Below are 15,330 nucleotides of genomic sequence, written 5' to 3' on the forward strand. Positions count from 1 at the left end.
GAGGGGGAAAAGAGACAATTCCTTCACCGAAACAATGGGGACGGTGAATCTGCTGAGAGGCAAGGGGGGAGGGGAAAGGAAGGTGCTTTCCAAAACCAATGAGACACAGGGTGATACAATGTACCTGCCTGGATTATAGGTAATGTTCCTTCTCTCCACTGAGCAAAAGTAACCTCACCCGGAAACATCAAAGAGGCCTCTCAGATTTATTTTCTAAGAACTCTCAGCATCACCAATCAGGAAAAGGACTCTTGATTGGCAAGGCTAACCAAAAAGTGTGCGGGGCTGGCAGACCTAGGTTCCCAGAAATTCTAACTTGAGCTTGAATTCAACTTCCACCAGCCTCCCCTGCCTTGTCTGTGGAACGGATGCAACTTCTGCCCTTGCAACATCAGGCTCACGGAACAAAGCACAGAGAAATAAACTTTTAGATGGAGGCGACATCCTGGCCGCCTCCTTCCCAGTTTCTCTGTCCTGCACACGTAAGGGCACTCCAGAACTATCAGAGGCTCTGTGTTTCAGTTTCCCCATCTTGATGGCAAAGCACTTTAGTTCTGAAGTGTGGTTGCAGTCTGCAGGTTGAGAGTTCAACTGCTGTTTTTCCTTCTGACATCCTCGCTTCTGGCAGGGAGGAATCACTTAAAGCAGCTTGCTCTGGAGGTTATGGGTTATGGAGGAGGTTGTGTTAGGGTGCAATATATGAGGGTAAGGGAAGATGAGCCTGGGTCAGCTCCAGCTCCGTCAGCCGATTGGCTTCACCAGATTCAAGAAGGGCTGCCAACTGCCTGCCCCAAGGCTTCCAGCACACACGGCACCCACCCACCCACCACATTGGCCCCAAGAGGCCAGGAAACCCAGGAGGCCTCACCACTTCCCCCTGGGTTGTCTAAAGCCAATTGCTCAGAAGCCTATCTGTACCCTGGGAATGAAAATGACTTAATAGTGTTTGGTTCCCTTTCCTCCCAAAGTTGACCATCGTAGTCAACCAAGCCCCTCAGGTTGGGGTTTATTCCTTCTTAGCGAGAGGTTCAGCCAATGCCCAGGTCATCCCAGAGGACACAGAGGGTCAGAGCCCAGAGAATATCACTTGTTGCTCCGGAGGATCTGAATGCCAGGATGACCTCTCTGGACTTGGCCCTGAAGGCTGGTGTGTGGACGTGGGACCAGCCTAGTACTGACCTGACTCTGACCTGAAGGGCTCCTCCTCGTGGCAGGTGGGGGGGTATTTGCTGCAAGACAGTGCGGGCTGGGCTGGCTGAACACCCCCACACACACCGCTCCGCCCCTGCACAAACTGCCTGCCGCCTGCTAGTATTGAAGGGTTTGTATTAATAATATGCTCAACAGCGCCTGTGAAGCCCAGATAAAGCAGCCAATGAATAGGGTCAAGATAGGTTCCGCGCCACACCTTCTGTCCTGCTGTAATTATCTATGACACTCCCTTTCACTGGGTCAATAAATGACCTGGTCCTCCTCCTGATGGGTGGTCACTGACAGTGGAGGCGGCCAGCGGGCCCAGCTTGACACATGCCCTGCAGGTGGGGCCCTGGGACTGCATGCTGAAGGTCCGGGAGAACCCAAGGACCATCCACTGGACACAAGTGTGACTTGGGTGGTGTGGAGGTGCCAGCAAGTTGGGTTTCTTCCAGTGCTGGCCCTTCTGCTCAGTTTCACCTCGGCTGGGGGCAGGGGGATACCATGACCCCAAATTCAGAGGGTCCTGATGCAAGTTCCTCCCTCTTATTTTTTTCTGACTCTTTGTCCTACCACTTGAGGGTCTGTGTGGTCTCCAGGCCAGTTCTCCCTACCGAGGGCTCCAGGTCTGGGGAGCTGCCCTGCCCGCTTTTCTGATGGAGGAGGAGGCCTTGTTTATACATATGTCTAAGAGGACAAGAGACAGATCCTCCTCCCCGCCCACTTCGCCAGACTGACCGATTATTTGTGACATCTGGTAGGAATCGGGAGGTGGGGGTGGGGTGGGGGGAGTCAGTGCTGGGCTGAGCCATCTGTATTAATCTTATTGGTCGGCACAGTTGCTATGACAGAACGCACAGGCCTTGAACGTAGAAAACTTAGGGTCCACTTAGGGTTGACAGATAAAATACAAACCAAATTTTGCATAGGATATATTTATCCTAAAACATTGTCATTATCTGGCATTCAAATCTAACCAGGCAGCCTCTATTTTTTTACATGTTAGATCAGCCAGTTGGTTCCGATCCTCACTGTGTACCAGATGTAGGGGCTCAAGCCAAATTTACAGACCCTCAGATTCTTCCACCAGAGAAGGGAGACGCTGAAAACTGCACTGGGCTCCTCACCGAGAGTGTCTGGGTGTCAGCAGGGAGATTACACGTGAGCGTGATTTGTAAGCAGTAAAACACGCTACACATTTAAGGGATTATTGCTATTGTTGGTGGATAAAATGACATTTATGTGAAGTCGTCCAAGAGCTCATGGCTTTAGGCACAGTTCTGGTTCAAGCAGTCGGCTCCCTCACCAAGTCATCCTCTACCGGGCCTCAGGACTCTCCGAAGCTGGAAATGTTGTTAGTTGGAAACTTCTGCATCTTAGAAATTCAGGGGATTTTGCAGGACAGAGCTAAGGTGCCTTTTTAGAGTGTAACTGACATGCTGGAAGGCAACAGGGCGATCAAATTAGGGCCATTCGAGGAAAGTTTCATAGAAAGACCTTGTATCACATTGCGATATGGTTTGGGGGAGCCACAGGGTGAACCGTAGGACCTGGGGTTAGGAACAGCTGGGCACCACTTCCACCCTGAGCCTGCCATGAAAGGAGGAAGTTACTGGAGCCTGCAGACAGAGAAGGCGGGATGAAGCCAGCCTGACAGTGCCAGCTTGGGGGTGGTGGGCAGTGGGCAGCACTGGAGAGCCACGACCCTCTCTCCACTGGCTCTCCTTCCATCCTCCACTCTCCAGCGGGGATCCTTGTGGTCCACACTCGGCAGGAAGTCAGGCCCCACTGGGATGCAGTCTACCCAGGCCAGGCTCCCCCGGGGGGCAGAGAGCAAGGTGGCCACACAGAACCTGTGCCTTCCTGGAGAGTTCTATTCTGATCCCCCAGCAGAGGAGAGATGCTCCCCTTTCTTCCTTTTCTCAGTGTTGACGGGGTTGTAATTAAACCCATGTGGCTTTGGGGGAGCTCTCCCCAGGATGGCTGGGAACTTCTGGTAGGTTGTATACTCAGTCACTCAGTTGTGTCCCACTCTTTGCGACCCGTATGGACAGGCTCCTCTGTCCATAGGATTTCCCACCAAGAATGCTGGAGTGGGTTGCCATTTCCTTCTTCAGGGGATCTTCCCGACCCAGGGATCAAACCCGCATCTCCTGCACTGGTAAGCGGGTTCTTTACCACCGAGCCACCTGGGAAGCTCCTCTGGTAGGTTAGAGAATGTAAAAGGTCTTTGACATTTTTGTCTGTAACCTCCTGAGCCAATTGGAGCCACAAGACAAAAGCGATACCAGATGGTCTTTGTCGACTGGACCCCGCCCATCACTGTGTCGAAAGCTTTTTCTGCAGCCTCGTTATCCACATTGCAGGCTCATCAGGAATGCAGGAATGTCACCTCTTCCTCCTTTAGCAGATAAGAAGACCTAGACCTGGAGAAGATCCAGCACTTTGCCCACCTGATGCGAAGAGCTGACTTATTAGGAAAGACCCTGATGCCGGGAAAGACTGAAGGCAGGAGGAGAAGGGGACAACAGAGGATGAGATGGTTGGATGGCATCACTGACTCGATGGACTTGAATTTGAGCAGACTGTGAGAGATGGTGAAGGAAGGGAAGGCTGGCGTGCTGCAGTCCATAGGGTCACAAACAGCTGGACAGGACTGAGCCACTGAACAACAACAGAACTGGAGAGGTGGAGGAACGTGCCTGCCGGGTGAAGGCCAGAGCCAGGGTTCCAGCCGAGGTCCACCAGGCTCCACCGCTTCCTGTCTTTAACCTCCAAGTACCCTCAGCCCAGGTTCAAACACTGCTTGAACTAAAGGAGACGTGAGCCCATGAGCCCGTGGAGAGGCCTCCACCCTTCCAGCGGCCACAGGCCGGGCAGGAAACATTATTTCAGGATAACGATGTCCGCCTGCAGGGCTGAGCAAAGGTTCTCTGTCAAGGGCCAGATAGTAAATATTTCAGGCTTTTGGGGGCCAGGAGGCCTCCAAAGACAATACCTAAGCGAATGTGCCTGGCTATGATCCAATCAAGATTTATTTATGAGCCCTGGAGATAGAATTTTGTACCATTTTCACATGTAACGAAATATCATTCTGGTTTTCATTTTTGCTGAATCATTTTAAAATGTGAAAATCATTCATAGTTCCTGGGCCATACAAAAACAACCTCAGGAGCTGACTCCTGGTCTGGTCTATACTTTGTGGGACTTTATGAGGTTTAGGAAGTTGAGGGTGCTGTAACAGGATGAAGAGTCTGCGTGCATGCTCAGTCCCTTCTGACTCTTTGTGACCCCATGGACTGTAGCCCACCAGGCTCCTCTGTCCCTGGGATTTCCTAGGCAAGAACACTGGAGTGGGTTGTCGAGCCCTCCTCCAGGGGATCTTCCCGACCCAGGAATGGAACCTGTATCACCTGTGTCTCCTGCACTGCAGGCGGATTCTTCACCACTGAGCCACCCGGGAAGCCCAGTTTAAGTCGCGCCCCCACCACCAATTCATGTCCACCTGGAATTTCTGACTGTGGCCTTATTTGGAAGCAGGGTCTTTGCAGGGTCTTAGCTGCTATGAAGTCACACAGGATTCGGGTGGACTCTCGGGCCAGTGACTGGTGTCCTTGGAAGGGGAAGAGAAAACACAGACACACGGAGGCCACCTGGAGACGGAGGCACAGGCTGGAGGGATGTGGTCACAAGCCGAGGGTGCCAAGGATGGTCGGGTCACCTAAAACTGGGAGAGGCGAGGAAGGCTGCTTCCCCAGGGCCTCACGGCGGGGACGTGGTCCTGCTGACGTCTGGGTTCTGGACTTCCAGCCCCCGGGACTGTGAGAGAATACATTTCTGTGGCTTTAAACCCCCCATTTGCGGTCATCTGTTACGGCAGCCCCAGGGAACAGGTAATAAGCTTTGCTTGCAGCCCCGATGTACATCATCTGTCTCTGGGAGTCGTGGCTCAGTGGCCTCGCAGAGGCTGGCGGAAGCCCAGGTGGGCACCGCCCAGACCTCAGGCCTCCCTTCCGCTCCTCCCCCAACAGCTTTAGATTTCTCTAGAAAACTGCCAGCCAGGCCCTGAGTGAAACTGGCAACCACGGGATGCTTATTTTCCTGTTTCTCCCCAGCCTCCCCCCTTCTTAAATTGTTTCCACCTCTGAGAGCCAAACAACAGTCATTCCCCGAGGTCAGGAAAAACCCTCACCAGCCATTAACCTGCAAAATATTAATCACAGATGCTGGTGACCGGAACTCCGGGGGCCTCGCTCCCTCTGTGGCCGTCGCTGGGTAAGGGCAGGGGGCCGGGGGGGACAGATGGGGAGCAGGGGGTGGGGGCAGAACCTGCCTGTCTTCTCAGGCTGACGTGTGCCTGGTCCGTGGGAGCCTAGGCAGGCTTCTGGCCTAGCCCAGGTCCACACACCCTCGCAAGGCCGGGCTCCCCATGCCCCGTTTCCTTCTAGGACCCGACAGCAGAGCAGCCCTGGAGAACACCCACGTGCAGCCAGTTCCGTCCAGTCCAGTCGTTCAGTCGTGTCTGACCGTTTGCGACCCCATGGACTGCAGCACACCAGGCCTCCCTGTCCATCACCAACTCCCGGAGCTTGCTCAAACTCATGTCTGTTGAGTCGGTGATGCCATCCAGCCATCTCATCCTCTGTTGCCCCCTTCTTCTCCTGCCCTCAATCTTTCCCACCATCAGGGTCTTTTCCAATAAGTCAGTTCTTCACATCAGGTGGCCAAAGGATTGGAGCTTCAGCATCAGTCCTTCCAATGAATATTCAGGACTGATTTCCTTTAGGATTGATTGGTTTGATCTCCTTAGTGTCCAAGGGACTCTCAAATGCAGTCAAGTACACACACAATGGGCTTCCCAGGTGGTACAGTGGTAAAGAATCTGCCCGCAATGCAGGAGACACAGGTTTAATCCCTGGGTTGGGAAGATACCCTGGAGAAGGGAAGGGCAACCCACTCCAGTATTCTTGCCTGGAAAATCCCATGGACAGAGGAGGCTGGCAGGCTACAGTCCATGGGGTCGCAGAGAGTGGGACATGACTTAGCGACTCAAGAATGGTAACAATGCACGTAAGTAAGGGTGAGAGTTACACTCACCAGACACTCTGCTAAGTGCTTCACATTCATGAGCTCATTTCGTCTTACAGAGGCCCAGGTCCCCTGCCCCAGGTGAAAGGACCAGGGTCTTCAGTGACATCCTCCATGCCTGGGGACTGTCTAAGTCCAATCACCAAGTGTCCCAGTTCGAAAGGCGCTCAGCACTCCTCGGGGAGAAGGGACCTCCCCACACTCCTGGGGGGACCCCAGCTGGAGCCGCAGCTCTGACTCCACAGTCCTGGACTGCTTTTGTTCCACTGTCTCTTCTGGGGAAAAAGTCATTCCTGAGTTCAGAGCTCCAGAGGCGACACTAAAATACGGCTGGCAGCCTTGGCGTTGCTTACTCTGTGTGTGTGTGTGTGTGTGTCTGTGTGTCTGTGTGTGTGTGTCTGTGTGTCTGTGTGTCTGTGTGCGCGCGCGTGCTCAGTCATGTCCGACACTGCGGCCCCGTGGACTGTAGCCTGCCAGGCTCCTTTGCCCGTGGAATTTTCCAGGCAAAAATAGTAGAGTGGGTTGCCATTCCCTTCTCCAGGGGATCTTCCCCACCCAGGGATCAAACCTGCACCCCCTGCTTGGCAGGCAGACTCTACCGCTGAGCCCCCGGGAAACCTCTTTTAGTATTGTTAAGGGGCTTGGCCAGCCAATAGCTAGGAAGGCGCAGGAAGACTCTAGAAGACAAGGGTGGCTGGGAAGAGCGGGAAGGCAGAGGACCCTCCTCAGGAGGAAGCCCCCTTGTCATTTCTCGGAAGGAGCCCCGTGGGGGCGGCGGGGTGCTGAGCTCTAGACGGTGGCTGTGAACACATCTGTTTGCAGTCTCCCCGCTCACCTCCCGCCCCCACCTCGGCCTGCCCTCTGTAATCACCCCGCTGCCTGTGCTTGTCCAGCCTCGTCCTCCTGCCTGGACCAGTCTGGTAGATGCGGGGCCGTGAATCAGTGGCCAGCTGTTTCCATTGCCCTTGGATGGGGGTGGAGTTGGTCCAGTCACAACACAGGGATCTCACCCCGGTGGTGGGGAGGGGGCTTCCTGGGGTTCTGCCCCAGGGAGCTGTGTCTACACGGCCCCGACCCAGGGGGACACACAGATGCCCCAGGAGCAGGCAGCAAGGACCCACAGGAGAGCGGCCGACAGAGAGGAAGGGAAATAACATACCAGGCATGCGTAGCGACTAGATGACAGGTGACATGAGGCCTCGGAAGACGGAGGCCCAGGAAGCCAGGGAGCCCGACAGCCTCCTGCAAGGGGTGGCGCTCGCACTGCCGGGGAGGAGGGCCCTGTGCTGCAGGTTCTTCGAGAACCAGAAATCCACATTTTGGGGATTCCCTGGTGGTCCAGTGGTCAGGTCTCCGCACCTCCACTGTAGAGGGCTCGAGTTCAATCCCTAAGATCCTGCTAAAGTGCCCTCCTACAAAAAAGAGAAAGCCACATTTTATGTGAATCTGCCTTATACTTTTCAGGTGGCCAAAATATTGGAGCTTCAGCATCAGTCCTTCCAATGAATATTCAGGGTGGATTTCCTTTAGGATGGACTGGTTGGATCTCCCTGCAGTCCAAGGGACTCTCAAGAGTCTTCTCCAACACCACAGTTCAAAAGCATTAATTCTTTGGCGCTCAGGCTTCTTTATGGTCCAACTCTCATATCCGTACATGACTACTGGAAAAACAATAGCTTTGACTAGACAGACCTTTGTTGATGTCTCTGTTTTTTAATACTCTGTCTAGGTCTGTCATAGCTTTCCCTCCAATGACCAAGCATCTTTTACTTTTCATATAATTTATTATAAATTCCATTTTGAGACCCATAAGCCTCCTTACCACAGTTCTCTCTCTGAGTAACCTCCCACTGGCCTTGGACGAGAAATATTTTATTTTGCTGGAAGACTCCCTAGTTGCCACTCAGCTGAGGTTTGACTTGCTACTCAGAAATCTGCTGCCTGAAACTGACTCTTCTTGCCAGCTTACCTAACATGTCCTTTGCCTTCAGCCGTGACTGCTTTCTGGAGAACAACTGGCTTGTGGAAGGGACAGAGGGCTGGGAGGGGAGAGAGCGCTAGCATCCCACGGCATCAAGCTGTCAGGCCCGGGGAGCGTAAATCAGCCTTGACATCAGGCTAGGATGAGCTTTTGTTACGACTCAAAGGCATCACAGGGGCAGGGGAAGGACGTACATATGTACACAGACACACACACACACACACGTGTGTGCCAAGACCACATTAGCGAACTGAAAACCCTGGAGAAAACAAACTCTGTAGCCGCCATGATGAGTTTTGACAGTTACATCCAGCCCACAAACATGTTTCTCTACACATCTTCGTTACTCTCCCCACAAATGAGAAGGGATATAGAGGGATTTCCCTGGTGGTCCAGTGGCTAAGACTCTGCACGCCCAATGCCAGGGGTCCAGTTCGATCCCTGCCTGGGGAACTAGGTCCCACATACTACAGCTAAAGGTCCCATGAGTCACCGCTAAGATCCAAACAGCCAAATAAACAATTTTCTAAAAAAGGAAGAGGAGTACAGAGATGTCAGAGATGACACTTCACTCTCACCTCTTTTTTACAGCCACTGGATCAACACGTAATCTCTTTGCCTTGAACGTAGAGGGCAGACTCAAGGGGGCAAAACAGACATCACTTAAACCTCATTGCTTTCAGAGCCTCCCTTTGTGTGCCCAGAAGGCAGGGAGACGCCAGGGTCCAACAGAAGAACACAAGCCCCAGATGATCAACGCAAGGACCTGGGAGGCAGTGCAAAGGGAGGGAAGGAGGTGAGAGCACCCCCGCAAAGTGCACACAGGCCCCAGGACCTGCTGGTTTGAGGATGCTGTTCCTTTAAGCCCCTGGAACCTCTGGGCGACGTGTCATATCACATTGGGACAAAGAGGATGCTGAGTGACGTCTCCAGCGCCTCTTCACCCCTGGGCTGTGCGCCGGGCTCCAGGAACGGATTTAATCGAGGTCTTCAGCGTGGACGTGGGCTGGGGCTGGGGGTGGGGAGGGGGCAGAGGGTGACATCATTGTAACTGCCTTGAAGCAAAGTGCCTCCGTTCTCCTTGAAACAGTGTGAACCCTTCTTTGACAGATGGGAGTCTGTCCCCTCAGTATGCTGGTGCCCCTGACGACCGTCCCTTGCCCACCATGGCTCGGTTCAGTAACAAGATCGTTCGGGCTCCAGCGAGAATCTGTTTCCTTTCCTGCTGCTTTGTGGTTCTGCAGCTGGAGCTGAGGGCTCCAGAGCCCCACTGCTTGGGTTTTTCCTGTGTACAATCTGGACTTAGCTGTGTCATCTTGGGCGAGTTATTCAGTCTTTTTCTCTCTTTTTTTAAAAAAATAATTATTTATTTGGCTGTACTGGGTGGGTCATCTGTCTTCACTGCAGCATGTGGGATCGAATTCCCCAGCTAGGGATGGAACTCAGGCCCCCGCATTGGGAGCACAGTCTCAGCCACTGGCCCACCAGGAGAGCCCCATAGTCTTTCCTCTTTCTCGTCTGAAAAATGGGACTCACGATGGCAATGAGGATTGAAGTGCAGGGTTCCGAGCCTCCGGCAGAGCCTCAGCACGCAACAGCAGTCCGCCTTCTCTAAGTGCGTTTCCTCCAGGCTGCATTTCCCTCCGAGGCGGTCTCTCGGGGGAGAAGACCGGCCTTTTCTGGGCTCAAACAGATGCTCTTTCCTTCCTCAGTCCCTTTTCTGCTCATCCCTCCGGAGGCCCAGGAGCATATCTGGTTGTCAGGAGCCGCCCTCCAGCAGAGCTCCCCGGAGACCATGACAGAAGCATGTCCGTCTGCGGGAGCCCCGCAGAGCCTTTATCAGCGGCTCAGGACCGCCTCTTGCCGATAATGTGGTTCATCTTTTTCTGTTAGCTCATTTCTGGGAAACACTAGCAGGGCTCTGTGCCCAAGGAAGGGTGCTCAGGAGTAAACTCACTCTACAAGGTCTAACCTGGCCCTGACTTTTGAGACTGGCTGGTGTCCATGTGGGGGCCTTGGTGCGGTCCCAGCTTTACACTGACCTCTGACCTGCGTGATCCACCAACTTCACACCATGTGGTCCCCATTTCCAGATGAGAAAACTGAGCCCCAGGAGCTCAAGTGACTTGTCTCAGGCCAGTGAGCCACAGTGGGACTTGCACCCGGGGCCTGGGGTCCTGGTCTAGACGCAAGGTCCCGCCTCTGCTGGGGGGACAAGCCTGGGCTCTCCTGCTTGGCCCCGGGGGTCACTGGGGGGTAAAACCCTGGGCTTCAGGACTCTGGGGACCACATGGAGCTTTCCTTCCGGGGTCCCCCCCACTTCCCAAACTTCCTGTCGTTCCCTGACGTCCACGCTGAGGCCCTGAGGAGCCCAGACCTCTGCGACATCTTCCCTGTGCGTTCTTTTCTCCCTCCTGGGTAAATAAGACACGTGGTGTCACCTCCCACCTCCTGGAAGTAGCCCAGCTCAGCATTCAGGGCCGCATGCTGACAGCTCGGTGATACACTGACAGGCCTCCTAAGTGGGGTGAGGCCGGGGTGGGCTGTGCCCTCTGTCCTTCCCCTGGCCACGGTGCCCCGGAAACCTGAGATCTGACTCAGCAATAATAATGGTAACTGTGGCTGGTTCCCCTCCATCAGATTCGACAGTTGGCAGAGCAGGGCCACAGGCTTTACTTCTTTCTGTGTGTGCGTGTTCAGTCCTGTCCAACTCTGTGCAACCCTGTGGATTGCAGCCCACCAGGCTCCCCTTTCCGTGGGGATTCTCCAGGCAAGAGTACCGGAGTGGGGTGGCATTTTCTCCTCCAGGGAATCTTCCCCACCCAGGGATCAAACGCGTGTCTACCTGCATCGCCAGGCGGATTCTTTACCCCTGAGCCACCAGGGAAGCCTCGGACAGCTTCCACCGACTGATAACCGCCTTCGGTCTGGATTGTGAGCTCCTGCAGCTGTGACTCAGACAGACTGCCGCCCCCAAGGTCACACAATCCAGAGGTTCCGACCCCGCGTGTGGACTCATTTCCAGTAAACTCCACAGCCTCCCTGCCCTGCCACTACCCAGTGACGCCCCTCATCACCTTCTCCCGGCTCAGTTCAGCCCTCCTGTGGCCTCCTGTCCCCAGAGAGTCCCCAGTCCAGTGAATGGCCAGGGGTCTCCTGAGACACAGCGGCTTCCTCACCCCCTGAGTCCTCCGGACCTGCTGTCTTGGGAGAATAAATGAGGCCCAGGGAGTTCATTGCAGGGGGGCAGGGAATGGGGGTTACTAAACCCGGTTCAGTCCTGACCCAGACTGGCGATTCAGACACCAATCAAGGGCTTCCCTGGCGGTTCAGTGCTTAAGAATCCACCTGCCAATGCAGGGGACACGGGTTCGATCCCTGCTCCACGAAGAGTCCACATGACTCGGGGTTGCAGTCCATGTGCCACACGGCTGAGCTCTAGATCCCGTGCTCTGCAGCTAGAGAAAGCCTGCGAGTGGCAAGGAAGACCCAGGGCAGCCAAAATTAACAGAAATAATTTTAAAAAAAACCCAGCAATCAGATATCATCCTGTCCCCAAGGGTCCCTTGACCTGCTTTCTAATTCTCTATGTGCACTGACCCAAACCAGTCCATCCTAAAGGAAATCAACCCTGAATATTCACTGGAAGAACTGATGCTGAAGCTGAAACTCCAATACTTTGGCCATCTGATTCGAAGAACTGACTCATTGGAAAAAGTCCTGATGCTGGCCAAGACTGAAAGCAGGAGGAGAAGGGGACGACAGGATGAGATGCTTGGATGGCATCACTGACTCGATGGACATGAGTTTGAGCAAGCTCCGGGAGTTGGTGATGGACAGGGAGGCCTGGCGTGCTGCAGTCCATGGGGTCGCAAGAAGCTGGACATGACTGAGTGACTGAACTGGACTGGTGTGCGCTGGCTGCCCCAGAGCTCTGATGTGTTACTCTGAGGGGGCAGGGGGGAAGTGGAGTGGAGGGAGGGGGCGGGGGTGTTCGTTTGCCTGAAGCCTGGGGCAAAAGAGGCCCCAGAGGTGGCCTTTGCCACATGGTGGGGGGCCTCTCCCTGAGCCCCGGGCCCTGGTATCCTGGGGATTTTCCCAGACTGCACTGCAGAGGTTGCCAAGGCCCCAAAAAAGGGCCCCAGGTGGTTCCCAAGAACAGGGAAGCGAGGAGGAGACCCTGCCCAGAACGGTGGGGGTGAGAAGCCCAGGGAGGGGGCAGGGCCTCGGGCCACCCAGGCTCCATCCCAAACTGTGCTATGGTCAAAGCCCCGGTGACACGCTGAGGGGTCCTTCCGGGACCTTCTCATCTAACCTCAGAAGAAGGAAATTCAGGGGGTGGGGTCTCTGGATAGAGGTGGGAAGTCATAGAGCTTCCAGAAAGTGACATGACCTGCCCGGAATCCTGCTTCATGGCAAACACAAGACCTGAGTGAGTCAGGCCTCCGACTTCTCTGCAAGGGAACAGGATTAACCAGCATAAGGGATCTCATGAAGGCTGGGGTCAAATTATGTGAACCAAAATGCCCAGCACCCAGTATGCACAACGGCTGGGAGCTATGTGCTTCGAGGGGGGTGGCCGGGTCAAGGGAGGCAGGCCCATGCAGCTGTAAGGATCACGCCCGCCGAGTCCCGGGCAGGCCCCAGCAGCAGAACAGGCCAAGACACACGTCCCGGCCTAAAGGCTTACAGGTCAAGTTTCACCAAAGGTGCAGTTAAGACCTCAAATCCTTCTCCAAAGTCAGGGGCGTAGAAGTTGCCAGAAATTTCAAGATAGGCGTTCAAGCTGCAAGTTTTCCATTTTGTGAATTTCCTCTGATTCTCTCTAGGCAGCTCTAGTCTGAAAGGTAGAAGCAAAACTTAGCCTCAGCAAATGATTAGGAAGCCAAGTCCTAATCCCAGAAATGGGACTTCAACCATCAGGCAAAATTAGGACTTGCTCTTTATTTTTTCAGTTGAAGTATATAGTTGATTTTCCCTGGTGCCTCAGAGGGTAAAGAATTCACCTGCAACGCGGGAGACGCAGGTTCAATCCCTGGGTTGGGACGATCCCCTGGAGAAGGAAATGGCAACCCACTCTAGGATTTTTGTGTAGAGGAGACTGGCGGGCTACAGTCCACAGGGTCACAGAGAGTCAGACACAACTGAGAAACGTACACTTCTACTCACTCATAGTTGATTTACAAGGTTGTGTTAATTTCAAGTGTACAGCAAAGTGATATATATATATATATTTATTTATTTATTTATTCAGATTCTTTTCTCACATAGGTTTTACAAATATTTTTCAATTTACTTTTAACAGGAAGATAATTGGTTTACAGTATTGTGTTGGTTTCTGCTATACAACAATGTGAATTGTATGTGAATCATATAAATATTGACTTCCCTGTGCTTTACAGTAGGTCCTTGTTTATCTATTTTATATGTAGTAGTGTGTATATGTTACTCCCAAATTCCTAATTTATCCTTCCCAGCATTTTCTTTCAATCAAGACTCCCTGCCAGGGTATTGGCAATGCAATGGCCCCGAGTGTCTAGAAGCATTTACTTTTTTTTGGCCCTGTCACATGGCAATGTGGGATCTTAGTTCCCCAACCAGGGATTGAACCTGCGCCCCCTGCAATGGGGCTTCCCTGGTAGCTCAGCTGGTGAAGAATCCACCTTGCAATGCAGGAGGCCACAGTTCGATTCCTGGTTTGGGAAGATCCCCTGGAGACGGGAAAGGCTACCCACTCCAGTATTCTGGCCTGTACAGTCCATGGGGTCACAAAGAGTCAGACATGACTGGGTGACGTTTCACTTTCATTTTCCTCTGCAGTGGGAGTCCAGAGTCTTAACCACTGGGCCACCAAGAAGCCCCAAGTAGTATCTACATAGCTCCTACCTGGAGCAACCTGCATCCGCTGAGGGCATGCTGAGGGCAGGGATTGGACTCAATTTATCTTTATCCCCAAAGGCAAACCTCAATGAATGTTCCCAGATTGTGGAAGGAGCCTCAGATGTAAAGCATTGAATTTGGATAAGGAGTGGAAGAATTACAAAGACTTTGTCCTGGAAGGACGGCTTGTTTGATAGGTCATTTAATTGGGAAAGGCAAACCTCAGACACCTGTAAAAGGAGAACCAATTACTGAGGACAAAACAGTTAGTTAACAATGGTGGGAAGGGTTGGGGAAAGGGGAGGTGTCTCAGAGAATCCAGAAAGTTTGGGGGGACAGATAAAACTTAAGCTCTGATTTCAGGTGGAAGGGACCTGGGATGCCAGCCTTGGGGGAGGGTTTCCTGGGAGCCTGCGGGGGAAAGTACCAGCCCAAAGAGACCAGTGAGGGGTCCCATCCAAGGTCAGTGGGAGGGAGTCTACAGCCTCTCACGGCCTGACCCTCTTCCCTGAAAATTAAAACCCCAGGCCAGGGAGCTGCTAACAGCTAGAGAGCTTAACTGATTGCTGTGTCTTCTCTCCTGAGGCAGTTTGTTAACAGCGATCGCTTACAAGGGGAAGCTACCTCTCTACAGAGATTCTCATAGGATTCAGGCGGCGGGTCTCAGGAGTGCTTGGCCCCCGAGGTTCACTTGCCGCACAGGGAAGCTTAGTTCGGGCGAACACTCGGGGGGCTAGGGGCACGGATGTGGGAGAGCGGGACAATCAGAGGCAGGTCCCCCGGCCCGAGTCTTCCGAACGCCCACCCCGGGCCTGGCCTCGGGGCCGAGCCCTCCCCGCCTTGTCTCCAGGAAGAGTCCGGGACGGAGAGGATCCCTGCCCGCAGCGTTGCCGACCTCGGGGGCTTCCTGCGTTTCCTGCACTGGGACGGGGAGGGAGGGGCGGGGGTTATCGGGTCCCGTCTCCGCTCCGAGCCCGGAGGAGCCGCCTGGGGAGCTCGCGCTAGGCCCCCGAAGGGCGTCGCGCCCCTGACCCCCAGGCCCCAGGTGAAGCGGTCAAGGCCGGAGCGCAGCCAGGCGGGGGCGCGCCGGGACCCCACCGGCCGGAACCGCGGCACACGCCGTTCCCGGAGGCTCCGGCTCTGCGATTTGAACCGAGGAGGCCGGGCGGCCCGGCCGCGGTTCGCAG

Source organism: Capricornis sumatraensis, chromosome 8 (assembly GCF_032405125.1).
Source record: "Capricornis sumatraensis isolate serow.1 chromosome 8, serow.2, whole genome shotgun sequence".
Lineage (NCBI taxonomy): Eukaryota > Metazoa > Chordata > Mammalia > Artiodactyla > Bovidae > Capricornis > Capricornis sumatraensis.